General features: G+C 47.4%; 1 protein-coding gene across 11 annotated transcripts in view; it reads left to right on the top strand.

The window, feature by feature from the left end:
- The window catches only part of DENND2B (DENN domain containing 2B), a 222032-nt gene that overhangs the window by 94955 nt on the left and 101035 nt on the right, over positions 1-26042 (top strand). For 7 of the 11 annotated variants that reach the window (XM_063710961.1, XM_063710958.1, XM_063710959.1 and 4 more), the window contains one exon: positions 6334-6422. The exons of 1 other annotated variant lie outside the window; for it this stretch is intronic. The gene's annotated coding sequence lies outside the window, so the exon portion shown is untranslated. Of the gene's footprint in view, positions 1-6333; positions 6423-6660; positions 7144-26042 lie in introns of those variants that run through there. 3 more of the 11 variants (XM_063710956.1, XM_063710962.1, XM_063710964.1) reach the window with 3 other exon arrangements.

Genomic DNA, 26042 nt, shown 5'->3' with positions numbered 1-26042 from the left:
GTGAACTAGGGCTGGATGACTGGCAGACTGAAGGAGAGAGGGCGCAACCTAGCATGAAGGTGTGTGGTAGCTGCTTCACTGCAGGGCTGTGGGGTCTAGAAGAATTATAGGCTGAATTCCACACTTCCCTAGTTCAGAGCCTTAAGGTCAGGGGTGCGGTGCTGGTGGTAGGAGAGGCAGGGGGAATTAGGTCAGGAGTAAGGACCTGGGAAAACTTCCTATCATAAAGCACTAGGACTTGACCACAGAATGGGTATTTCTCTGCCTTCCTAGGAAGGCTGTGCAAGCAAAGTTTGTGTGGCAGTGGTCAACACTGTGCAGGTCCTGCCAGATGTGGCTTCCAGGTGGAGGGGGCCCAGGATTGCCATCTTGAGGAAGACATTTGTTTTGTCGATCTGAAGGCCCTAATAGCACCCAGGTAGAGAATGCTTGATTTGCAGTAGACAGATTGTCTTCCAAGAGAACTTAGGTATTGTCAGCTGTTCAGTGTCTGCTTTGTAAAGGCAACTTTGTCTCAGACTTATGGATAGGGGTGAGTCTGAGCAAGGACCTCAGCAGGAGCCTTAGTCCTCTTCCAGGCCATTTCCTAATTTCCCCATTCTGTAATTTAGCACCTTTCTTCTCTGTCCAGCCCTCCTTAGGCAGGAAGCCTGGGTCTCCCATTTTTTTTCTTCTAAAAAAGACTACTTTTCATTGGTGATGGACCTCTGTCTGATCCCAAAGCCCCAAGCCCGGGGCTCTGCTGAAAGAAGTCTTTCTGCTGCTTTGGACTTAGAAAGCAGTAGGACTGGGTGACTGCAGTAGAATGATGCAGTAGGACAGTCAAGCCGAAGGATGCTTGAGCAGCTACTCCAGCCCTCTCATGTGGAGGAAAAAGCAAAGGCCCTAAGGGAGACAGGGACTTGCCTAGGATTTTACCATTCCAGAAAGCTGGAAGCCAGGACTGGGCTCCAGCCTGCTAGCTGTCTCCTCTTGAATTTTAAAAGCTTCCCTCTTTACCACATTGCCATTCACAGGCAGAAGAGGAAAATTGTAAAGCCCTTAAGGGCTCTTCTATAAATGGCAGCTAGAACCCAGTGTAGGAGAATTGGTGGAGAGGAATATGTTTGATTCCCTCCACTTTTTTTTTTTTTTTTTGAGACCAGTTTTGCTCTGTCACCCAGGCTGTAGTGCAGTGATGCTATGATGTCTCTCTGCAGCCTTAACCTCCCAGGCTCAAGTGATCCTCCCATTTCAGCCTCCCGAGTAACTGAGACCACAAGCGTGTGCCACTATGCCCAGCCAATTTTTTAAAATTATTATTTGTAAAGATAGGGTTTCCTTATGTTGCCCAGGCTAGTCTTGAACTCCTGGGCTCAAGCAGTTCTCCCACCCCAGCCTCCCAAAGTGCTGGGATTACAGGTGTGAGCCACTGCACTTGACCTGATCACCCATTAATTTGGTAGAACTGGATGTTTTCAGTGGGAATACTACTGGACCCCAGTCTGATGGGCATTAGAAACTAGGCTTCCCAGAGGCATTTGAAATTAGACTGCCATTTCTTAGGCATTCTAAGATCCAACCAATAATATTGAAAGAACGGCCCATTTTACTTGAATTTCTTTGATCCCAAAGTAAGGAATGACTTGAAAAGATTTACTCTGTTCCTGTGTTTTCAGGTTCAGAATTTCGGTTGTCTTTAAAGAGACAAGAAAGTACTATAAACCCCTCTAGTGACCTAATCCAAAATCCGATTTACATATATGTATTTTCTTGTACAATGTAGGTCCATCCACTCAAATTCCCTCACCTTAGAGAGGAAATAGCTGTTTCTGTTTGTTTGTTTGGAGAGTCTTTTCAATGATTCGTTTATCTCACACACACTTATTGCATACATTGAATGAAATACTAAAGTGGATACACCTCGAGGAGCTCAGGTCTGTGGGGGAGACAGGTGTGCAAGTAACAGTGATAAAGTGATATCAACGCTATAGTAAAGGCATCTTTAAACTGCTGTTGATTTGTAGAAGAGACAAACAGATTCTATCAGGAGATTGAAAAATATTTTACAGAGGAGGTGATAAATGAGTTGGACCTTGAAGGCAGTAAGATTTTGTTAGTGGGGGAAGGAGAGGCATTCAGATAAAGGTAACAACATGAGCCATAGAGGGAGGGAGAGGAAAATGCAGGCAGTGTTCAAAGAACTAGGCAGTGCACTGTGGTTGTGCCTGTAATGGGGTGGTTGGTAGCAGGGGAGGTGTGGGCAAGAGATGAAGCCAGAGGATTTCAGATTTGGGTGGGAGCGTAGGCCAGAAGAGGCAACGCTGGATGTAGTCACACTGCTGTTGGTGTTACTTAGACCTTCATTTTTCCTCCAGACTGTAGTGTTCAAAATTCTTTTTAGTAATAGAACCCTTTTTTTCTGAACTTTTTACAACCATCTCCAAATTATAAAACATAAGACTTTTTTTTTAGTAAAAATGTATTTTTTTACAAGCACAGTGGCTTGCACCATGGAGGGGAGAGGAGGTGTTTTGTCCTTGGAGCTGCTGGCCTGAGAGAACCTTGTCATCGTGGGAGCTGGGCCATTCCTACACAGTGGTCTGGCAATGACCCGGTGGTGGTGGAGGCCTGTGAGTGGGGACTGGTAATGGGAGCAGCTGTAAAACCCTGGAGGGCAGCCCCAGGAGAGTGACCTTACCAGGAAAGTTCTGGGAAACAAACCACAGGGAGGCTTTACAGGAATTTTTGGTTGTGCCCACAGGCAAGGCACATGAGGAAAAGAAATGTAATTATAGTTTGTAAGTCTATGAAAAGAGGCAATGAGTGACATGAAATAGCTGCTCTAAGTTTCTTCTTCCCGTCGGACAGGAAGAAATGGGGTTTTATGCATTTCATTCAGCAGATATTTATTGAGTGCCAGCTGTGAGCTGGGCCCTGCACGAAGTGCAGGGAATATTGGTGGTTAGCAAAATAGTCAAGGTTCGTACCCTAAGGAACTCGTGAGGGAAGACTGAGATTAAGCAGATAACTGTACAAATGCATAATTACACAGCATGGTGAGTGCTCTGAAGGATAAGTGTGGGGAGCCTCATTTAGATTGGAGGATTGTGAAAGTCAAGAGACAGGAGAGTCAAGGTGAGGCAAGGTGAGTAAGAGCTATCCAGGCAAAGACTGCTTGGTAGGGGAGTGTCCCAGCAACGGGAAACAACCTGGAAAAAATATGACACCTCAGGGGAACTAAAAGCAGTTGTATGTGGCTGATGCACAGACAGGGAAGGGCAGGAAGTGTGCTGAAACAAGGCAGGAGGAGAATCATGCTGGGCCTTGTAGGTCCTGGTAAGAAGTTAGATTTTATCTTAAGTGTAGTGGGAAGTCAATGAAGTGTGTTAAGCAGGAAATGACCTGATCTGGTGTAAAAAAAAAAAAAAAAAAAAAAAAAGGTGATTCAGACAGCTCTAATGACTTTGTGAGGGGAGAGTGGAAGCTGGGGCAATTAGGAGGTTTTTGCAATAATTAAGGTGAGAGATGGGTAGCATCAGAGGTGGAGAAAAGTGGACAGATAAAAGATATATTTTGGAAGTAGAATTGTTTGCAGTTGGGAAATGGGTTGGATGTGGGCAGAAAGAAGAAGGGAGAGTCGAGGATGTCTCCCAGGTTTCTGGCACGTGTATGCTTGCAGGCCTCTCAGCAGACAGCAGAGATCTTATATAAGGTTGTCAAATCCTTATCCTTCAGAAAGGTCAGGTAGGATTGGTCTAAATCCAGCCTTGCAGAGGCAGTGGCGGGATTCAGCTGTCCCTGACTCTGCGCAGTTCAAGGAGTGTGTACACAGTAGCATTACCCAAGCAGGGATTCCAGTTCTCTCAGTAATGGGGCCCTTCCTTTGTCCCTTCTTCCCCCAGGACAAGGCCCTAAGGAACCTCCATAACTCCAGCATGCCACTAGGGGGAGCATGGCCCGCATTCTGGGTCTGGTTTGGAGGGCTTCTTAAGTTTGGATTACTTCAGGAACTGACTTGTATCAGTTCTAGTACTCAGTCCTGACCCCTGGCCCCTCATACTGCTTAAAAGAATGCCTGGCATATGGTAGGTGCTCAATAAGTGTTAATTGATGTTACTACTGTATTATTAATATTATCTTATTATAGAAAGGGGTGGGATCACCCCTTCTTTCTCAGGATGGAGACTGGGCAAGTGGAATGCGCATTTTGAGGATCAGGAGGAGAGCAGAGGGATGCCTTTTGGACAAGGAAGAGGTGGAAGTTTAGTGATTTGATGATACTGCGTTTGCCCTTCTGTCTTGTCTTTCTTTGTAGACTTGGGATTCTTCGGCTGGGGCTTGGGTGAGGTTGGGGATTTATAGTGGGTGATTAGGTTCACTCCCTTTGAAGCTCTGATTGCTTCACTAAAGCAGTAGTGCCCCCAATTTAGGATTTGTGCCATTCTGTCATTTCCTGTTGGATTTTATAACACTTTCCTACCTTAACTTCTGGTATATATTTACCTTTTAAACTCAAGTCAATCAGAATCTTGTTTTGAGAATGTTGTGATATGCTGGAAATTAATGAAAAAAACCCACTAGATACTGCATAGGATGTTGCATTAAAGATTCTATCAGGCTGGGTGTGGTAGTACACACCTATAATCCCAGCTACTCAGGAGGCTGAGGTGGGAGGATTGCTTGAGCTCAGGAGTTCAAGACCAGCCCGGGCAACATAATAAGACCTCGTGTCAATAAATAAATAAATAAATAACATCAGGACCTTTAGCACTGTTTTTGGGAGCAACATTGGAAAATATCCTCCTTAAGCCTCAGTGTCCTCATCCTGGGGAGGGTATTAACTGTCCCAGTGTTTTTTGTTTTTGGTGAGGAGTTGTCAAGAGGAGTAAAGTTCTTAGTTCAGTGCCTGACTTGAGAGTGCTTTCACGGACAGCATCTCTTCCGATGCTCAGCCCCAGCCCTGTCAGTAGGCTCTGTGGGTGGAAAGGGGGAAGTCACGTGACTTGCCCAATGGCACATGGCCCGTTAGTGGTGGAGTCAGGCACTGCCAAGGTCTTCTGACCCCTGGTGCTGTTGCAACCACTGTGCTTAATGTACTCAAGAGACTTGAAAGGCTTGGGGATTGTTTCTAGATTTTATTTCCTGGTTCCATGACCTGGGGCAAGTAATTTTACTTCTGTTGTAGAATTAAAAAAAAAAAATCTGTTAAATTAGTATAATAATGCCAATCCTAACTTTCAGACCTGTCATGTTGAACAGACGAGCCAAGATTTTGAGAGTCGTTTAGAAAAGTGTAAGGTCATATATAGCTGTAGGGTAGGGCTTTTTCTCCGAGCTGTGCATCAGGACGTTTTACATCTTAGAGATGCTGTCTTAAGGTCTTTAGGCTGAAAGGATGGTAGTCAGCCTATCTCGCCACAACTTACAAGGATTCTCCACCTTCCCTTGGGAGCCCAGTGTTATCTCATAACCAGTTATCAAAAAGTTGACAGTTTTTGAAATCAGATGGCAATATACTTTAGTTGAAAGTGTGCTGGACTAGGGCGAACTTGGCTGATCTCTTAGTTCTTTGACTGCCTAACTGTATAAGTGCAGATCAAATGTTTAATCTCTCTGAGTCTCAGTTTTTCCATCTATAAAATGGTCATAAGGCCAGTATGCTGGCTCACGCCTGTAATCCCAGCACTTTGGGAGGCTGAGGCAGGAGGATTGCGTGAAGCCAGGAGTTCAAAACCAGCCTGGGCAACATAGTGAGACCCTGTCTCTATAAAAATAAAAATTAAAAAAGTAGCCAGGCGTGGTGATGCATGCCTGCAGTCCCAGCTACTTCAGAAGCTGAGGCAGGAGGGTTGTTTGAGCCCAGGAGTTTGATGATGTAGTGAGCTATGATTGCACCAATGCACTCCAGCTTGGGCAATGGAGCAAGATCCTGTCACTAAAAGAAATTTAAGAAGAATAATAAATAAACTTGAAAAAATGGTGATAAAAATATCTGTGCAGTGTATTTCAAAAGGTTATGAGGATCAAACAAAATGATACATGTAAAAAGAATGTTACAAAGCAGAAATGTATGCTGGGTAGGGGGGAGAGGAAGGGACAGGATGGGGATGGGGATGGGACTAAACTTAGGGGGTCTGCCGTGTCCCAGGGACTGTGCTTATTTTCTGACAGGAGCAATATTATTACCGACTGTGACAGCAGCTCCCACGAAGCCTGCACCTTAGCTGCAGACCCTTAGCAGGGCAGAGAGACAAGGCTGTATTTATATCAGGTTTGTCGTCTGGGTTGTGACTCTCGACTTGCCCAGGATTCTTCCTGGTCCTGACCGAGTGTCTTTGCTCTCCATTTCAGGAAGATGAGAGACTGCTTAGGCGCCACCACTAGTACCATGAGTCCCTGCACTGGTTAAAGCCATCGCCACAACCTGGACAGGCAGCAAGGTAAGCAGAGAGGCCAGTCCAGGCGAGCTCCTGGGATGTGAGTGCATTTCCGCCCCAACTGCTGCCCGGAAAAATCCCAAGTGCACAAACAAGTCAAGGCAGTGCATCAGGGTCCCTCCTACCAGAGCTCCAGGACCCAGAGGAAGGGCTGGCTTCCCCTTCAAGCGCTTCAGCTAGCTCCCTCCCCCCTGACACGGATTCTTCCAAGTTATAAAAAATGAGACACTGGAGGGGAAGAAAACAAGTCCACTCACTGTCTTCTCCCTTCTCCCCTCTGAGCTGTTCAAGCAAGTTCCCAGGAGCAGTTCAGAGCCCCTGTTGGACTGGAAGGGAGGTAGGAGGAGTGGAATGCATGCAAAAACCGAGCTGATCAAAAGACAGTGCTGTTTCATGGAAGCCTCCCAGGACTGAGAGAGAGAGAGAGAGAGAGACAGTGAGAAAGAAAGAAAAAGAGAGCGCCCTTGTGCACGCGCTAGGCCAAGAGCGCGCCGCTGTGCGCGCGCCCGCCTAGCGAGGACAGGGTCTCCATGACAACTGGCCTGGCCGGCTAGCAGTGCTCTGCTCACTTGGCTGCGAGGAGCGCCACGGAAGGTCAGAGGAAGGAGCTGTGGGAAGCTCGCAGCAGGTATCGGAGCTTAAGCCAGTGGATTTGGGGGCCCTGGGCTCCCTAGCCGGCTGCGGTGTGAGAATGGAGTGGGCAGGAAAGCAGCGGGACTTTCAGGTAAGGGCAGCTCCGGGCTGGGATCATTTGGCCTCCTTTCCTGGCCCTTCTCTCCGGCTGTTTTCTGGGAGTCAGGCGAGTGTCTGTAGTCTCTGCTCGGGGTTTGGGGCTCAGGAATGATGTCATGCTCCAACAGTTGGATTCTATTAGCTTAAGGAGGAGGGAAACAGCCAATTTTCTTGACTTTGCAAATCTAGCTGATCTCACTCTTGCTGAATCTGAGGTGTTTAGACTTCACTCTAAAAAGCATCATTTTACTTTTATTTAGCACAAAGGCACAGGATATTTTTACAGGAAGAATCTTTTATATGGAAAAATCTGAGTTAACATCACTCCCGTGGTGTTTGTAGTTCTTACAGGGAAACTCCAGTGCCTTTTGAGCCGCTTGTTCGTCCTAGTGAACACTCTGTTTTGTCTCTTGGTGCTGCTATGTCTGACCTGTAATGGAAAAAAAAAAAAAAAAAAAAAAGGCTAATTAAGCTCAGCCAGGAGCCTGTGGTGAGTTCCAAGTCCCTCTAGAGCATTTATTAGGACAGAGGGACTGTCACAGGGATGCGTGAGCTGGGGTTTTACACTCTCTCTCTTCCAGGCAGCTTGGTAAAAATCAAGCTGTCCTCCCACATTAAAAGGTCGATCACAGACTTTCCTAAGAGGCGGAGGAGGGGGCTGGCTTGGGGTTGGGGGGCCTGCAAACAGGTTTCTCATCCAGATGTCCCAGAGTGAGCTCTCAGCAGCAGCTGCTAAGAGCTGGGGAACATGAGGCACTGTAGTTGTGCCGGGTGGATGCGTTTGGTTACATTTTGACCAAATCTCAGGGCACGCAGTGTCCACGCTGTGCACTCCTACGCTGATTGTCCTAAGTTTTGGTAAAACTTGTTCTGACCTAGAGGAGTGGTACATGGTGAGCTGTGTGGCCTAGGAAAGGAGACCCTCCCAGAAAGGCAGTTTTATAGGTGATAGGGTAGTGGGGTTGTCAGTAATATTATGAGGAGGATGAATGCAGCAAACACTCCCTGCAACGGAGACCCATCAGGGGTTGTGCTTCCACTTGAGCCATGTTATGTCTTAAATTCACTTCTTGGCCTCAGGGAACTTTGCAAATGCCTTTGGTTTCTCTGTGGGATGAGGGAACAGCTGCTGTCCTGGTTCTTGAGTTTTTCTTCTTGAACTTTCTGAACAGAATGTCTTTTGTATTCTGGCAAACAATGAGGGGGCATTCTGATTAACTTCGGGTCAGCTTGCCAATGCAAGCACTGGCCATGTCCCCGGTTCTGGCTCCCTAAAATGAGTACATGTATATATCATGGTTGTGGCCTGAGGGTCCACAAGGGTGAACTCCATGGCCCTTGACCTCAGATGGTCCACTTCTGAAGTTATTCCTCTTGCTACACTCCAGGGATCCTTTGCTTAGTTGAAACCTACATTTTGCTGGAGGGATGTGGCATAACACTGAGCCAGTGGCCCCTTCAGTTGGCAGTGTAAATCCAGAACCTCAGCCTTCTTTTCTACTTGTGTGTGTAGTTGGAGCTCTTCAATTTTACCATCCCCACATGTGTGAAGAGAGCTAGCAGAGACCCAGTTTCAGGAGCTGGTGCTCCTTCTGTTGGTATAGCAGAAAGAATAATGGATTTGGGTTGCTAGACTTGAGTCGACGGCTAGATTCTGTTCCCATAGGGCGGCCACGGGCAAGTATCTTAACTAATAGGAGCTTCAGATTCTTACCTGTGAGATGGAGGTAATAAGAACAACTTCACAGGACTGTTGGGAGGAACCAGCGGGATAACTTCCATGAAAGTAGTTTGAAACAAGTCACGTCCTATCTAATGAACCGTGTTGTGAATTGAAGCTTGAGGAATGACCCAACTCTCTCTGGAAAGTCACTTTGCCTCTCTGTTCTGGTTCTCTCATTTTATAAAGTGCCTTCTTCCTTTCTGCATTTATAAGTAAACATGAGAAAAATCTGAAAAGACTTCTTCAGGATGTTTAAGGAAACAAATGTTGCTTTCCTTGAGTTGGGTCATTTCATGAGAGTGATGTTTGCCATAGAACTGGAGCCTCATAGACGATCCTGCAGGGAGGAAGCTTTCCTTGGTCACCTGACTCATGTGTTTATATATAGTATAGAGGAGAGGTATTCCAAAAGACCCGTCGCTTTTCCTGTGTCCCACAGCTGCCTGTAGAGTTGTGGCACCATAAACTTTAGCAGCTGGAAAAGAGGCCAGGCCTGGTTCCCTCACCCTGCTGGATCCTGCTGGGCACACTCTGCAGTGGGCAAAGGGGTCTTTCTCCTTCATTCTGGGTTTAGAAGGCAGGGTTCTAACTGGGAGAAAGTGCTATTGCTCCGAAAGGCTTCTTGGGGGCTGGGCAGGTCTTTCAGGAACTCATAAGGCCACAGCTTATGGGGAAAGAAAAAGAAACAAGGAAGTGGGAATTCCAAGGGCAGAGATTCTTGATATGCCATGGGACTGTGCCAAGGAATGGAAGAGCAGGGGAAGGGACACACCGGGCAAGGAGAGTCCCAGGTCTGTCCTCATTGAGTCGAAAGGGCGTATGGCATACTAGAGCGCCTCACCCACAGCCCCAGCTTTACTGTAGGATAGGGAAAACCTGCCAGCCATATCCTGGAGTGGTGTCTGGGAAGAAGCCCTTGAGCAGACCCATAGTAGGCAGATTAAAAAAATGAAACAAAACAAGCAGCTCCCCTTCTAGTTGAGTCATGTCACAACAGCCTCTAAGGCCTGAAGGAGAAGCTGCCCACAGCTTAGATTGGGGCTGCAGCTGTTCCCCGACTCCCATCAGTCCGGCTTCCCAGAGCTGAGTCACAAATTGGATCTGTCTATGTTCCTTAAGGATTAAAAAGTAACATTCCTGTTCTCACTCCTTCTTTCCTCCTTCTACTCTGCTTCCTGTACCTTCTCCCCTTGGGCTCTCTCTCTCTCAAATTAGATATCAGTCACCCAGGGAAGATGAAACTTTGAAATACACTGGAGAACAGGCCAAGGACACCCTTGGTTCTGCTGGTTCAGCCTCTTTCCCTGGAATGAAGGGTGGGGTGTACAGATTCAGGAGGGCAATCCAAGTATCATGGCCCCACTGGTAGCCTAGACCTAAGAGAGGCTGTGCCCCATTCCCCACCGCATCTGATTCTAAGAACTGCATTACGGGAGGTCCACCTGGCACCTCAGGGAGATGGGAGGCTCTGAGGCCTGGGCCTTCTGAAGCACCTCCCTGTGGGGCAGGTGGGACTGAAGGATTGAAGAATACATCTTCCTTCCTGTCACTCCTCTTAGCTGTTAACTGTCATTGCCCTGGAAACGTCCCCATTTCCACCGTTGGGCCTAAGAGAGTCGGCCGAGGCAGCCAAGCCCGGGGAACACATAGTTGAGGCTGGAGGAGGCCTGGCAGCAGCCCTTCCGAGCCCTGGCTTGGCCTTCCTTCTGTGCCTCTGCATGGGCTTGGGAGGAGGGTGTGTTTAGGGCAGGCTGCGAGGAGGGGAAGGGGAAATCTGCAGGCAGATAATTGAGTTCTTTGAGTTGGAGGGACCATGGAAAGTGGAGAAGGGGCCAGGAGGGCATAGAGCGAAAAAAGAAAAAAAAAAAAAAAAGACCATCTGGCGTAGTCTGCAGAGATTTGTCTTTAAAGCCTGTGGGAAAACTTGCATTAGTGTGTGCCTTCTCCTGGGGAGGCAGGGGCTGGGGAGGCTAGGCATTTGTTTCATCCTGGAGGGGAGGTGCTATGTGTGTCTGTCTCAGTAGGTGGGTCGGAGGAACTACTGGGTGCATCTGTCTTAGAGGAATATGCCACGTAATATTGTGCTGATAGAAACACCTGAGCTCTCTATTTCTAGCCATAGGCCCCAGAAAGCTCTCCTGGGTGTGTGTGTGTGTGTGTGTGTGTGTGTGTGTGTGTTTGTGTGTGTGTGTGTGTGTGTTTTGAAGGGAGAGGAGCGTGTTAAATGAGTCTAGACTACCTTATTGAAGAATTTCTCCAAAGACCCCTTCTCTTATTTTTTTGGCTCTGATGTGATGAATGTACTGTTGTTGGGGAGGCTGTTGAAACTATCACTATACTCTTCTCATCTAAAACTGCCTGAATGTTAGATTTCACTGTCCTTATAAAAGAGTGAATTATATGCAGTTAGCGTATGAAGCCTTCTTAACCAAAGCAGACCTATTCCTACAGGCTTGTCACGAAACCACCACAGTTTCTCAAAGCTCCAGACTCTTCCTCTGTGTGACCTGTCATCACCAAAGGGGTTGTGTGTGAGCTGGAGATGGACTGTTGGAAATCACATAGTGGATGGAGGATTATTTGGAACTGGGAAAAAATGAGATAAACTGAGGGTTACGGGAGACGAGATCTGAGGCAGGAGGAAGACTACTGGAAGGAAGCAGGAGTGAGGCACTGGGCAAGGGACCCTGGGCGGAGGCAGTTCTCAGGAGCAGCAGGTGGTACTCGAGAGAAGGGCTGACCTCGGAGGCCTACACAATTTAGCAGAAGGCCAGACTGCCCCCAGGGAGCTCAGGGGGACAGTGTCGTGCAGGGCCTCAGAAGCACTTGGAGGGGGTAGGGGTGGCTGGCATTGGGGTTAACACCTCTGTTTGTTTGTTCTTGGCTCAGAGGCGTCTCTGGTGCCCATCTATGCAGCGTTGGTCTGTTCACCCATTTAGTCAGTGAATACGGAGTGTCTGGGCCAAGAGCTGGGAAGGAACGCAGAAGTATCAAGTATGGGCCTTACTCCCATCTATGTCATATTATAATAGATGTTGTGTTGTAGTTATTTCTTTCCCTCTCTCCCCCAATCTGTCTGTGTGATTAAGAGAGAAGCAGCGTAGACCTGCTGCAGTTCTGAGTTTTGATGGTAGGGTTAATGACCATCTCATGCTCTTAGGCTGGGAAAAAGGAGGAGGGTCCAACAGACTGATTTCAAGCACGATTCGAATGAAGGAAGAGAGCCAGCTGAAGGACTGGAAGTAGGAGGGTGAGGATTCTAGGCCTGTGTTGAAGCTTCTCTTGACAGTGTCAAAGGATGGTGTATGTGGGAGGGAGTCATAGGAAAGGGGAAATGGGAAAGTTGGAAAAAAACTATCAAGTCAGCTATTTTTAAAACTCTAGTTTTGTTCGAGGAACTGACTTTTGGTGTGCTTGTGACTTGGAACACAGGCTACCTTATGGAGTTCTGACAACTGAGTTTTATAGATTGTTTTAAAATGAACTAGCCTGTGGTGTGTTTGTTCAACTCTCAGTGGCTCTTAGGTACTCAGTGAGTGCGTGGTGCTGCCTTAGAGCAATTCTTATGGAACCATTTGCATTTAATATGAGTATCTGACATGCATTACAGTGCACTGCAGTGATGAACAGCTATAGCTCAGGGGTCTTAGAGGCCTAGCTTTAGAACCTGACCTTGCTGTGTGATCTTGGGCAGGTTATTTAATCTCTCTGTGCATCAGCCTTCTTTGAGGCATCTGTAGAATGGATGTAATAGTACTTGACTTGATAGAGTTGTGGTAAGGATTAAATGAAATGATACCTGTAGAGAGGCCAGTGCCTGGTACATAGTAAATGTCCAATGCTTTCCAGTATATTATTATCAACTTACAGCAGCATTTTGAAGAGAGTGGGCTGGTGTCTCTCAAACAGGTTGATGTTACTACGCTGGGAACAAACCAGATTCTTCTTTTAGAAGTAGCTGCTGGTTGGGCGCAGTGGCTCACGTCTGTAATCCCAGCGCTTTGGGAGGCTGAGGTGGGTGGATCACTTGAGGTCGGTGTTTGAGACTAGCCTGGCCAATATGGTAAAACCCTGTCTCTACTAAAAATACAAAAACTGGCCGGGCATAGTGGTGTGTATCAGTAATCCCAGCTACTCGGGAGGCTGAGGTAGGAGAACAGCTTGAACCTGGGAGGCGGAGGTTGCAGTAAGCTGAGATCGCACCACTGCACTCCAGCCTGGGCGACAGAGCAAGACTTCGTCTCAAAAAAAAGAAGTAGCTGCTATTTTGCATCTTGTTCATCTTTCTGTCAAGACCCCAGGTAGTCTGGTCTGGGGTCTGTGCGGTCCTGGGTGTGTAATAATACAAGATTTCCTAATAACACAGGATTTCCTCCCCACTTCTCAAAGCTGCTTGTGTTCAGTTCCTGCCACTTGACAGACAGCTCCCCATGTCTTATGGCTGCTGCATCAGACAGAATGATCAAAGAAAGGGCACAGGGGCCATGGACAAGGTAGGGAGAGAAAGACAATTGCTTTGGAAAGTCACCAGCAGCCAAGGAGGACTGCCCTTTCAGACCTGGCCTACACGTTAGGAAGGTACTTGAGAGTGTCCTTTAAGAGGAAGGAGTAGGGGCCAATGAGATTTTGAGGACACGGCAGCCGCCCACACTGGAGAGGCCAGAAGTCCTGAGTCTGAGGTAGTCCTTGTCAACCCAGCTTCACAGGTTCAGCTCTTTCCTCCTGCTGTGGGATGCTCACTCCTCACAGACAGGGGAGACCCGTCCATCCAGAACTGCTTCTCGCCTGCCCCTTTCCTGCTGGCCAGCCTAGGTGGAGCCCCTGAGGTCTTTCTCAGTGTGGTATTGGAGGCCCTTCACAAGCTGCTCTCAGTGCTCCAGACCCCGGCCTCTGCCTCAGCCCTCCTTACCCCTGCTTCCACAAATACTGCCCTTGTACCCTTCCAGATGCAGCTTAGAGCATAGAATAGGCTTTGCAGCCAGCTCTGAGGGTCCATAGTCTGGTTTTTCCTCTATCTGTGGACCTCTGGTGAGTTCATCTCTGTAAACCTCTGTTTTCATCTGTAAGTTGGGAGTGATAATATTACCCACCTCAAAGGGTTATTGTAAGGTTCCAATGTGTTAATTTATGTAAGGCACTCGACTTAGTTGTAGACACAAATATGCTCTCAATAAATGTTAGCTGCTGCTGTTGTTAATAATCCATCCTTCCTGTGAATTTCTCTGCCTACATATAGCGGTAGAAAGTCCCAGCCAGGTAGTCAGCAGGTCTGAATTTTAGTTCTAGCTCTGTCTCTAATTTGCTGGGTGATCTTGGGGAAGTAACTTGACTTCTCTAGGGTTCAGTCTCCTCTTCCAGAAAGTAGAAGGCATGGATTCAGTGTTCTCATTGACATCCTGACTTGACATTTTTTTTGAGACAGAGTCTCGCTCGGTCGCCCGGGCTGGAGTGCAGTGGCATGATCTTGGCTCACTGCAGCCTCCACCTCCCGGGTTCCAGCGATTCTCCTGCCTCAGCCTCCCCAGTAGCTGGGATTACAGATGTGCGCCACCACACCCGGCTAATTTTTGTATTTTTAGTAGAGACGGGGTTTCACCATGTTGGCCAGGCTGGTGGCCAACTCCTGCCCTCAAGTGATCTGCTTGCCTTGGCCTTCCAAAGTGCTGGGAGTACAGATGTGAGCCACCACACCTGGCCCTGACTTGACTTTTCTTTTTTTTTTCCTTTATTCATATTTATTTTTATTTTATTTATTTATTTATTTATTTTTATTTTTTTATTTTTTATTGATCATTCTTGGGTGTTTCTTGCAGAGGGGGATTTGGCAGGGTCACAGGACAATAGTGAAGGGAAGGTCAGCAGATAAACAAGTGAAGAAAGTTCTCTGGTTTTCCTAGGCAGAGGACCTTGCGGCCCTCCGCAGTGTTTGTGTCCCTGGGTACTTGAGATTAGGGAGTGGTGATGACTCTTAACGAGCATGCTGCCTTCAAGCATCTGGTTAACAAAGCACATCTTGCACCGCCCTTAATCCATTCAACCCTGAGTGGATACAGCACATGTTTCAGAGAGCAGCACAGGGTTGGGGGTAAGGTCACAGATCAACAGGATCCCAAGGCAGAAGAATTTTTCTTAGTACAGAACAAAATGAAGTCTCCCATGTCTACCTCTTTCTACACAGACAGGGCAACCATCCGATTTCCCAATCTTTTCCCCACCTTTCTCCCCTTTCTATTCCACAAAACCGCCATTGTCTTCATGGCCCGTTCTCAATGAGCTGTTGGGTACACCTCCCAGACGGGGTGGTGGCCGGGCAGAGAGGCTCCTCACTTCCCAGTAGGGGCGCCCCTCACCTCCCGGACGGGGTGGCTGGCCGGGTGGGGGGCTGACCCCCCCCACCTCCCTCCTGGACGGGGTGGCTGGCCGGGCGGGGGCTGACCCCCCCACCTCCCTCCCGGACCGGGCGGCTGGCCGGGCGGTGGGCCGACCCCCCCACCTCCCTCCCAGACGGGGCGGCTGGCCGGGCGGGGGGCTGATCCCCCCACCTCCCTCCCTGACGGGGCAGCTGGCCGGGCGGGGGGCTGACCCCCCACCTCCCTCCCGGACGGGGCGGCTGGCCGGGCAGAGGGGCGCCTCACTTCCCAGTAGGGGCAGCCGGGCAGAGGCGCCCCTCACCTCCCGGACGGGGCGGCTGGCCGGGCGGGGGGCTGATCCCCCCACCTCCCTCCCGGACGAGGTGGCTGCGGGGCGGAGACGCTCCTCACTTCCCAGACGGGGTGGCTGCTGGGCGGAGGGGCTGCTCACTTCTCAGACGGGGCAGTTGCCAGGCAGAGGGTCTCCTCACTTCTCAGACGGGGCGGCTGGGCAGAGACGCTCCTCACATCCCGGACGGGGCGGCAGGGCAGAGGTGCTCCCCACATCTCAGACGATGGGCGGCCGGGCAGAGACGCTCCTCACTTCCCAGATGTGATGGCAGCCGGGAAGAGGCGCTCCTCACTTCCTAGATGGGATGGCGGCCAGGCAGAGACGCTCCTCACTTTCCAGACTGGGCAGCCAGGCAGAGGGGCTCCTCACATCCCAGACGATGGGCGGCCAGGCGGAGACGCTCCTCGCTTCCCAGACGGGGGGCGGCCGGGCAGAGGCTGCAATCTCGGCTCTTTGGGAGGCCAAGGCAGGCGGCTGGGAGGTGGTTGTAGCGAGCCGAGATCACGCCACTGCACTCCAGCCTGGGTGCCATTGAGCACTGAGTTAACGAGACTCCGTCTGCAATCCCGGCACCTCGGGAGGCCGAGGCTGGCAGATCACTCGCGGTTAGGAGCTGGAGACCAGCCCGGCCGACACAGCAAAACCCCGTCTCCACCAAAAAAATACGAAAACCAGTCAGGCGTGGCGGCGCGCGCCTGCAATCGCAGGCACTCGGCAGGCTGAGGCAGGAGAATCAGGCAGGGAGGTTGCAGTGAGCTGAGATGGCAGCAGTACCGTCCAGCCTCGGCTCGGCATCAGAGGGAGACCGTGGAGAGAGGGAGAGGGAGAGGGAGAGGGAGAGGGAGACTTGACTTTTCAAATGTGTATATCTTGTGTTTTCAACTAGATTCCTTGAAGTTGTATGAAATCAAGTATAATATTTTATACTTTTTATTTCCCCAAATGGCTAACATATATAGTTGGTGCTTAAAAAATATTTGAGTAACTTTTCTTTAACCCCATCAGCCAGATTCTAGGAAGCATTTTGACTTGGTTCTCAGAACTTGGAGGCTGGAAGCTTGTTCTCCAATGCATAGGGCAGTACAAGGAGGCCTCAGCCTTTAGTAAGTAAGAAGGTAGGTTTCTCTTGGTACCCTGGGAAAATTCTGGTTAACAGATGTTTGGGGTACTTATTGGTTCGGCTCTGTAGCCTTAGACCAGGTCTTTGAATAAATATTTCCATCACTGTTTCCTTTTCTCAGTGGCGAAAAATGCCAGTGTTTTCTGAGCAATCCCCTCTCCTTTAGAGTTTAGGGTGAGCCAGTTAGTGCCCAGACGCAAATCTGTGTCTTAGGGGAAGAGCCATCCAATAGGAGAGTAATGTTTAGAGCCTGGGCTCTGGGGTCAGATTGGGTTCAAATTCTGCCTCTGCCACCTAATAGCTCTGTAACCTTGGACAAGTTACTTGTCCCTGCCCTGGTTCCTCTTCCGTAAAATTGAGGCAGTGGTAGCATTATCTCATGGGGCTGTAACAAAGCCTAAATGCTAAATGTAAAGTGCCTAGAATAGTACTTCCTGCCTCCTTGCTGAACAAAATGTTTGCATTTATTGTTTTGTTTATTATTCTCTTGTAAACCAAGTAGTGTTTATTTCCTTTTTTTTTTTTTTCCAGACAGAGTCTCACTGTCGCCCAGGCTGGAGTGCAGTGGCACGATCTCGGCTCACTGCAACTTCCATCTCCTGGGTTCAAGTGATTCCCCTGCCTCAGCCTTCCAAGTAGCTGGGACTACAGGTGTGTACCACCACACCCAGCTAATTTTTGTATTTTTAGTATCGATGGGGTTTCGCCATATTAGCCACGCTGGTCTTGAACTCCTGATCTCAGGTGATACACCTGCCTAGGCCTCCCAAAGTGCTGGGATTACAGGTGTGAGCCACTGCACCCGGCCTTTTTTTTTTTTTTTTTTTTCCGAGAGAGGGCCTTACTGTGTCACACAGGCTAGAGTGCAGTGGTGCGATATTGGCTCACTGCAACTTCTGCCTCCCTGGCTCAAGCGATCCTCCCACCTCAGCCTCTGGAGTAACAAATGTGCACCACACCTGGCTGATTTTTATAATTTTTTTTATAGAGATGGGGTTTCTTCATGTTGCCCAGGCTGGTCTCGAACTGAGCTCAAGTGATCCGCCCACCTCGGCTTTCCAAGGTGTTGGGATTACAGGCGTGAGCCACTGCACCCAGCCTCAGCAGTGTTTCTTTATTTCTTTCTTTTCTTTTTTTTTTTTTTTGAGACAAAGTCTTGCCCTGTCACCTAGGCTGGAGTGCAATGGCACGATCTCGGCTCACTGCAACCTCTACCTTCCGGATTCAAGTAATTCTCCTGTCTCAGCCTACCGAGTAGCTGAGATTATAGGTGCATGCTGCCATGCCCAGCTAATTTTTTGTATTTTAGTAGAGACGGGGTTTCACCATGTTACTCAGGCTGGTCTCGAACTCCCGAGCTCAGGCATTCCATCTGCCTCGGCCTCCCAAAGTGCTAGGATTATAGGCGTGAGCCACCACGCCAGGCAGCTGTGTTTATTTCTTTGTGGCTTGTCTGTTGGGTTTGTTCTGCTGAGAAATGCAAGGCCATATCCCCTTCTTCTGTGTCTTGGGCAGACGGTATCAGCAGAGCAGTGATAAGCGTCCCCCAGTTAGCATATAGATCGGAGTTCCTGTACCTTGCTTTTGTAAAGAAATTATAAACCAGAAGGGGAGTCTGGCTGAATCAAAAGAGCCTCTAGGCTGAGCGGGCCCCTCTCTGAGGAGTAATATGTGTTGTATGAACAACAGGGATAGGGACATGGCAGACCCAGTGTCAAAGAGCAGAATGGGAATTGGGAAGGCTGATGGGAGGGTGAGGGAGATAGACGGCTCTAGATAGTGAAGAGTGGCAAATGTCTCTGGGCATTTGTGGCTAAGGCAGTAAGAGTCATCAAGGTAAGTTCCTGGTACTTCATCTTCCCAAGAGATAGCCTGATCCCAGCCCCAGGTGAGACTTGCCCCAGCAGTCTCACTCCTCTTTCAGAGGAGTGGTGGATTGGGATGAGGAGGTTCTAATCTGTTTCTAAAGAGAATGAGTAGCTCCTTATCTACAAGTGTAAATTATAAAGAGATTTTCTTTTGCAACTTCAGGGAACAGGAACTTTTGCTGCCAAATTTAGCAATGTGTTTTAAGTCCCTCAAATCTTCTTTGAGTGCTACCAAAGCCCTGAGCTTTGTTGTTATCTCTTGTTGAAATACAGCCTGGAAAGGTCATATCAACAGTGCCAATTTATGGGCCTGCTGAGCCCAGACAGGCCTAGGGCAGAATAGAGAGTTCCTAAGAGTAGAGGCTTCACAAATTCTCTCTTTGAGTGAGGCTGTTTACAATGTAAGGTTATTTTTGCTTTAGAAGACCAAACTCTAGGTGATGGTCAAACATCCTATTCTTCAGCTTTTTTACTTCTGCAGGCTTCCACAGGCAGGGGCTCAGATTCGACAGTAGCTCCTTGTAGAACCAGGAGAAGCTTAGCTTCGATGGTGCATAGAGCTCCCAAAACTGTGGCCCGTACTCCTTAGTGGAGGTAAGTTTCCTTGCAGAGTTATGCTGGAATCTCCCTCCCATTTAGTTTATTAGCAATTTGTGACCTAATATGTGTTCTGATGGAGTAATTAAAAGATGGTAAAGGCCGGACACAGTGGCTCACACTTATAATCCTAACACTTTGGGAGGCCAGGGCAGGAGGATTGCTTGAGGCCAGGAGTTTGAAACCAGCCTGGGCAACATAATGAGACCCCCATCTCTACAAAATAAATGAAATTAACCAAGCATGGTAACACATGCCTGTAGTCCCAGCTACTTGGGAGGCTGAGGTGGAATGATTGCTTGAGCCCTGGAGTTCAGGGTTATAGTGAGCTATGATTGTGCCACTGCACTCTAGCCTGGGTGGTAGAGCAAGATCCTGTCTCTAAAAAAATAATAATAATAATAATAATAATAATAAATAATAATACATGGTGAAGACTGAGGACTGTAGACACTACACGTGGAACTTTGTACTCATTTGCAAAGACCTTAGGACAAAAAGGTCTGACTTGTGCGTATATACTTTGCCCCTTGGCAAAAAGGAATGCCAGTAGGGAAAGGAAAGTAAGGAACTTGAATGACCCCAGCAACTATAAAGGAGTGTGCTCTGGGTTTGGGCACCTGTAGTCCCATCTGCTTAGGAAGCTGAGGTAGGAGGACTGCTTGAGCCCATGAGTTTGAGGCTGTCCTGCGCAATGATCACACCTGTGAATACACACTGCACTCCAGCCTGAGCAACATAGCAAGACACTGTCTCTTAAAAAAAAAAAAAAAAAAAAAGAAAAAGGAGGATGGTACATGAGCGTGAGAAGAAAATAGCTAGGACATGTGAGACAAGCTTGGCAATGGCAGTGACCTTGGTTTGCAGTCTGTGGCTTTGACTCTGTCTGCTATGTTCTGAGAATTGAGGCTTTTGAATCTAGAAAGGAAAGAAAATACTGAAGTTTTTTATGTTCTCTGCCTCTCTCCAACCTCCTGATTGACTTATCCCTTTGGGTTGAAACATAAATGGAACAGGTAGCACTGTCCTTTCCGAGTCCCTGCCTCTCTGCGTTTGAGTCATCACTGATGCTCAGGGTTTGCTCTTGGCTTGGCTGTGCTGGGAGAGCCAGTTGTGAAGATATTGGAGGTAAGAAGGGCTATTGGTTTTGTCAACTGAACTCTAATAAGTACCCAGGGGGAAGTGGCAGGGATCCAGGTTAAAAAGAAAGCAACCAGGGCAGGGTGCAATGGCTCAGGCCTGTAATCCCAGCACTTTAGGAGGCTGAAGTGGGTGGATTACTTGAGGTCAGGAGTTCAAGACCAGCCTGGCCAACATGGTGAAACCTTGTCTCTAAATACAAAATTAGCCGGGTGTGGTGGCCGGTGCCTGTAATCCCAGCTACTTGGGAGGCTGAGGCAGGAGAATTACTTGAACCTGGGAGGCGGAGTTTGCAGTGAGCTGAGATTGTGCTGTTTCACTCCAGCCTGGGCAACAAGAGTGAAACTCTGTCTAAAAAAAAAAAAAAAAAGCAACCGGAAATTGTTGTTTTATTTAAATCTCATTAAGTGGAAATAGAAAAGCCTTTTTATTTTCTTTCCTACCCCCTCCAGTTGCAGGACCCATAACTGTTTGGTAAACCCAGGTGGGTTTTTTTTCCCTCCATTTAGATGTAGGTGCCTATTCTGCTTATGTGCCCAGATGGGTTTTCAAAGTAGTGATATCCAGACTTCTTTTCATCTGAAAAACACCGAAGGCCAGATGTCTACATGGCCTTGCAGGAAGAAGCTGAGCTTCTTCTGGAAAGCTGTAGAAACAAAAAAAGGCGGTGGAGACTGCATCACCTGGGCTATCCTCCTGGGTCCCTGATAGCCCTTAATGTTTTGTCATTGGGGGGGTTGGGATGGCTTTTATTTTTTGGTGTTCCCCAAAAGTTAATCCTCAGTCTGTTCTCTTTTTAATTTACAATCTTTCCCTGAGATTCCATCTTCTACTGTTACCAGTTAGAGAAAGCGAAGGAGTGAGGGGGAATCTAACTCTGCCGCTCTTGCTTCGGAAACTGAATGTATTTATTCATCCAATAAATATTTATGGAGCATTCCTTCTGTTCTAGGTTTTGTTCTGTATGCCGAGGAGGTAGAGATAACTAAGACATTGAAGTCCTTGTTGTCATGGAGCTTAACGTGTAGTGAGTGGGGAAGCATTTCAGTAAACAACTAAACAAATCAATAGATGAGATCAAGATAGTGCTGTGAGCTAGGAAGGAAATAATGGTGATGTAAAAGAGAGAGTAACAGGGACCTGAGAGGTTAGAGAAGGCCTCTGAGAATGACGTTTGAACTGCGAGCTCAAGGATGAGAAGAAGCCGTTAATGTACAGATTTGGGGAAAGTTCCTTTCTGGAAAAGGGAACAGCTGTCAAAGCTCCTGAGGTAGGAAAGAGCTTGACATGCAGAAAGGACACCTAGGAAGTCATCATTGTTAGAATGTAGGGAGCAAGGGGGTGTCGGGGTGGAGGATGGTGGCACAACTTGGGATAAGGTATGGAAATTTGAGAGGGAGAGAGAGGAACATTGAATCTGATTGAGAAGAATCAGGAAAAAGAGTAGGGTGCTGGGCATGGTGGCTCATGCCTGTAACCCCCACACTTTGGGAGGCTGAAGCGGGAGGATCGCTGGAACCCAAGAGTTTGAAGCTTCAGTGAGCTATGATCATGGCACTCCAGCCTGGGCAACAGAGCAAGACTTTGTCTCAGAGAAAAGAATAGAAGAGAAGAGACAGAGAAAGACTCTGTCTCAGAGAAGAGAAGAGAAGAGGAAAGGGGGAAAGGGGGAAAGGGGGAAGGGGGAAGAGGGAAGTGGGAAGAAGGGGGAAGAAAGAAGAGGGAAGAAGGGGAAGAAAGGGGAAGAAGGAGGAAGAAGGGGGAAGAAGGGGTAAGGGGTAAGGGGTAAGGGGATAAGAATATGAGGAAACAAAAGGGATCTGAAGTGGGCATAGACATATCTGCTTAGCTAAGGAAGTCGAATTAATATAGTCTGCATACTTCTTGGGATCAAGCACTATGTATTTTTAAATTTTCTGCAGATTTTAGGTTAGTGGTAAGACATTAGTGTAATGTTTACTCTGTTCTAAGCATTGTGTTATACTAGGCATTTTTATTTCATTGTTTTAGTAAATCCTTACAATGATCTGTGAGTTAATTTGTTGATGTTGTAACATCTGCAGGGATGTGGAGTAGCTAACGTGCTTAAAATCTAAATCTAAGGCTGTTTGATTCCAAGCATGTGTTCTTGCCACACTTCCACTCTGGTTGGTATATCAAATGCAGCTCTTCTTTGGTTATCTGGAACATCTAATGAGTTTTTTCCTTTGTATCACTATGTGTTATTTATGGTCACATTTTGAATGTTTGCAGAATTGAATGAGTTTTTTTTAGCTTTCTCTGAAAGGGGTACCTGGTTAAATACTGAGAATGCGAGTCCATATAAACAACTGGGAGGGTGGGGCTGTGGCAAGACTTGGAAGCAGTTAACCTGACTTACATCTCTTCCTCTGGGCAGGAAAAAAATGGCCTTTCTCCTCAACGCTCCATAAGTAGTTAGATGTCTTAGATTGCAATTCCCCCTATTGTATAAGAAGATGGAATTTACTTTTGGAAAAAGTAAGTAATTTGTCAGTAAACTAGTGTTTGTAAATAAACCCTGATTTCCTAGTGTACAGATCTCTTCTAGAGTCTTCAAGTTTGTTGGAAATGTTTGAGAAAAGAAATGTATCAGGCCACAAATTTCACTTCTTGGAAATTGAACATTGACTAGTTTCTATGGGTTGATACTTCTTTTTCTTTTTCGAGATGGATTCTCTGTCACCCAAGCTGGAGTGCAGTGGCATGGTCTTGGCTCACTGCAACTGTTGCCTCCCTGGTTAAAGCCATTCTCCTGCCTCAGTCTCCCATGTAGCTGGGATTACAGGCATGCGCCACAGTGCTTGGCTAATTTTTGTATTTTTGTAGAGACAGGGTTTCACCATGTTGGCCAGGCTGGTCTTGAACTCCTGACCTCAGGTGATCTGCCCACCTTGGCCTCCCAAAGTGTTGGGATTACAGGCGTGAGCCACTGTGTCCGGCCCATACTTCTTTTTTTTTAAAGGTTTGATCCTGTTTGGATTCTATCAGTAGTGAAGGCCCGGGATTCTGAAATGAAAATGTATGCAGTGTTTATAAACTCTCATTCCTTGGTGTTCATGAGATCTGTGGTCAGCCCAATCAGCCTGCTTAGATGGAATAGTTTGTGAAGGGCAGAGCAGGGTGAGACTGAATTTCAGATTTAGCATAGATTGCTAGAAAACAGAGGAATTTCTTTGGTAAGTCACTGGATTCTGCTTTCCTGTCTCCCCTTCCCAGTCTGTTTCAGTAACAGACTTGCTTCTGAAGGAAAGATAATGTAGTTGGGAAAGGTTCCTTTACAGGGTGTTGTTCAGATGGTCTTCATCACTGATTCACAATGAGCAGACATTAAATGGTCATCTGCCATGAGCAGGGACACACAGATGGGTTAGAAGATGAGGCTGGAAAGACTGGCTGAGGTCAGATCTTTAAGGGATTGAACCATCCAGAAAGCGGGGAATCACTTTCCCCAGGAAGCAGGAAGGAAACACAATTGAATATGATTTGTAGAAAAGAAACCTAGGAGACCATGTAGAAGATGGAAATGGAGTGGGAGGAAACTCGCCTATTTTATTGGCTGTAACTGGAGGATGATATTCCAGTCCCTCAAAATTCATTTAGAGCAGAAAGTAAGGGAAATCTCAGGGTGGGCGGGATCAGAACTCCAGATTGCAGAGCTTTCTAGAGCCCGTAGAGCAGTGGTTTTCAGACTTGACTGTGCACCAAACTCACCTGGAGAGCTTGTTAACCAATTTAGTAGAAATTTTTTAGTAAAAATTTGCATTTTTAACAAGTTCGGAAGTGATGCTGCTACTGTTGGCTGGGAACCCCACTTTGAGAACCACTGCTTAAGAGGCTTGGCAGCTGAGATGCCAATAAGGGTGTGAGGGCCAGATGTTAATTGGCTTGCTTTCTTTTACTGACCCAGAATTTCATGTCTACAAAGCTTTACTTTAGATGTTCTTAGGTGGCTTACTCTAAAACATCAACAAAGCCTGGTAAAGGTCCATGCTCTCAATGACTCTTCTCACCAAATCCGTATCACTTCTGGATGAGATTTCCAGGTATGTGCTGTCTTTAAACAGATGCTTGTCTGATTTTTGGAAAATGCCCATCCTGGGCACTTGATTTCATTAGGATTGGTGGCATTTCTGCCAGGAAAAGCTTCCCCCCGCCAGTCAGCACTACTACTGGCTGGCAGGGCTGTTTCAGGGACAGCCAGCAGGGGCTGCACAGAATGTGTTCTGTTGATTAGCCAAATTTACACAGGACATGCCTGGGAGATTATCTCTTTAGGCCGGGAGTTGAATTTCAAGGGCAAAGTCCACAGTTGGCAGCCGAAAGGCTGAGAACACCTGGAAGAGGGGAAGGATTTCACTTGACTTTCACTTCCCCAGGCCTCAGTGCCTCTTCCCACAGAGGCTGGGTTTTCTCCTTGTTGCTGCCTGAGCAGGTGACCTTGGGATGGTTCCCACAGAGCAGTGTGGCTCCAGGCACTGCCCTTTGCTGTCTACTTCAGCACCTGTGGCTTCAGGTGAGACACTTGCATTAGTCAATGTCAGCTGCCCTGTCCTCCTTGGCATCATCATTTCTTGAATTCTTTTCTGGGCTTGCTTCTTTCTTTGCGGGGAAGGCCTTCATTTTCCTTCGTAGTCCATGACTCGCAGGTTTTCCCCGAGCTCTCCTTTTCTTACCTTCCTTCATTAGTTCAGTACAACTGTAGAATTCTGTTTCAATGTAGGAAGGGATATTACAGGCTGCCTGGCACAGTGCTGCCCAACTTAATCTTTGTAAGGCACACTAGATAAAGGGAGACGGCTACCCATACATAGCCTGAGACAACCCACCTGGGGCTCCTGTAGCCTCAGTGCTGTCCCCGGGGTGGAAGGACCGCGTGGGTGGGTCCACACGGCTGTCGTCTATTTTGCGGATACTCATTGGGAACTTGGATTCAGTCCTAGGTGCCTGGGAGTTGAGAGGTGAGAATACAGAGTGCTTAGGGTGGCAGAGTGGGGACTTGGACTCAGGTCTTCTCACCTCTGCTCATTTAGGGCCTTGCTGTGTATGTAACACTGAAACTGTGTTTCACATTAGCAGGCAGGCATCAAACCGTCTATCTGGCTAACTTTTGTTTAAGACATTTTTTAAAATAACAAAAGCAACACCAGGTGTTCTAAAAACTTTTGCAAAATGGGGAATACGTAAGGCAGAATAAGAGCATCTTCTATAAACCCATGCCCCAGAAAAATAGTTATTGTTAACAGTTGGGTAGCACTGGATTTTTTATTTATTTATATTTTTTATTTATATATTTAAACTAACATCCTTGAGCCATAAAGATTCTTTAAATGATGCATTTTTATGTACATTTAGTTTTACACGAAAAGTTTATGCTCTTAATTAAAAAAAATGGAAAGTAAGAAGTGTTGGTGAGAATGTAGAGAAGTTAGAATCCTCATACATTGTTAGTGGGAGTGTTAGCGGTGCAGCTGCTGTGGGAAAGTTTGATTATTCCCCAAAAAGCCCCAAATTGCCATATGACCCAGCAATTCCACTCCTAGGTATATGCCTGAAATAATTGAAAACAAGGACTCAGATTCTTGCATGCCAGTGTTCATTGCAGCATTATTCACAGCAGCGAGAAGGTGGAAACAACCCAAATGTTCACTGACTGACGAATAAACAAAATGTACAAACAATGTGCAAAGAAAATGTATGAACACAGTAATACAGACTGTGGA

This window comes from Gorilla gorilla, chromosome 9 (genome assembly GCF_029281585.2).
Source record: "Gorilla gorilla gorilla isolate KB3781 chromosome 9, NHGRI_mGorGor1-v2.1_pri, whole genome shotgun sequence".
Classification (NCBI taxonomy): domain Eukaryota; kingdom Metazoa; phylum Chordata; class Mammalia; order Primates; family Hominidae; genus Gorilla; species Gorilla gorilla.
This window is presented reverse-complemented; position numbering and strand designations above follow the sequence as displayed.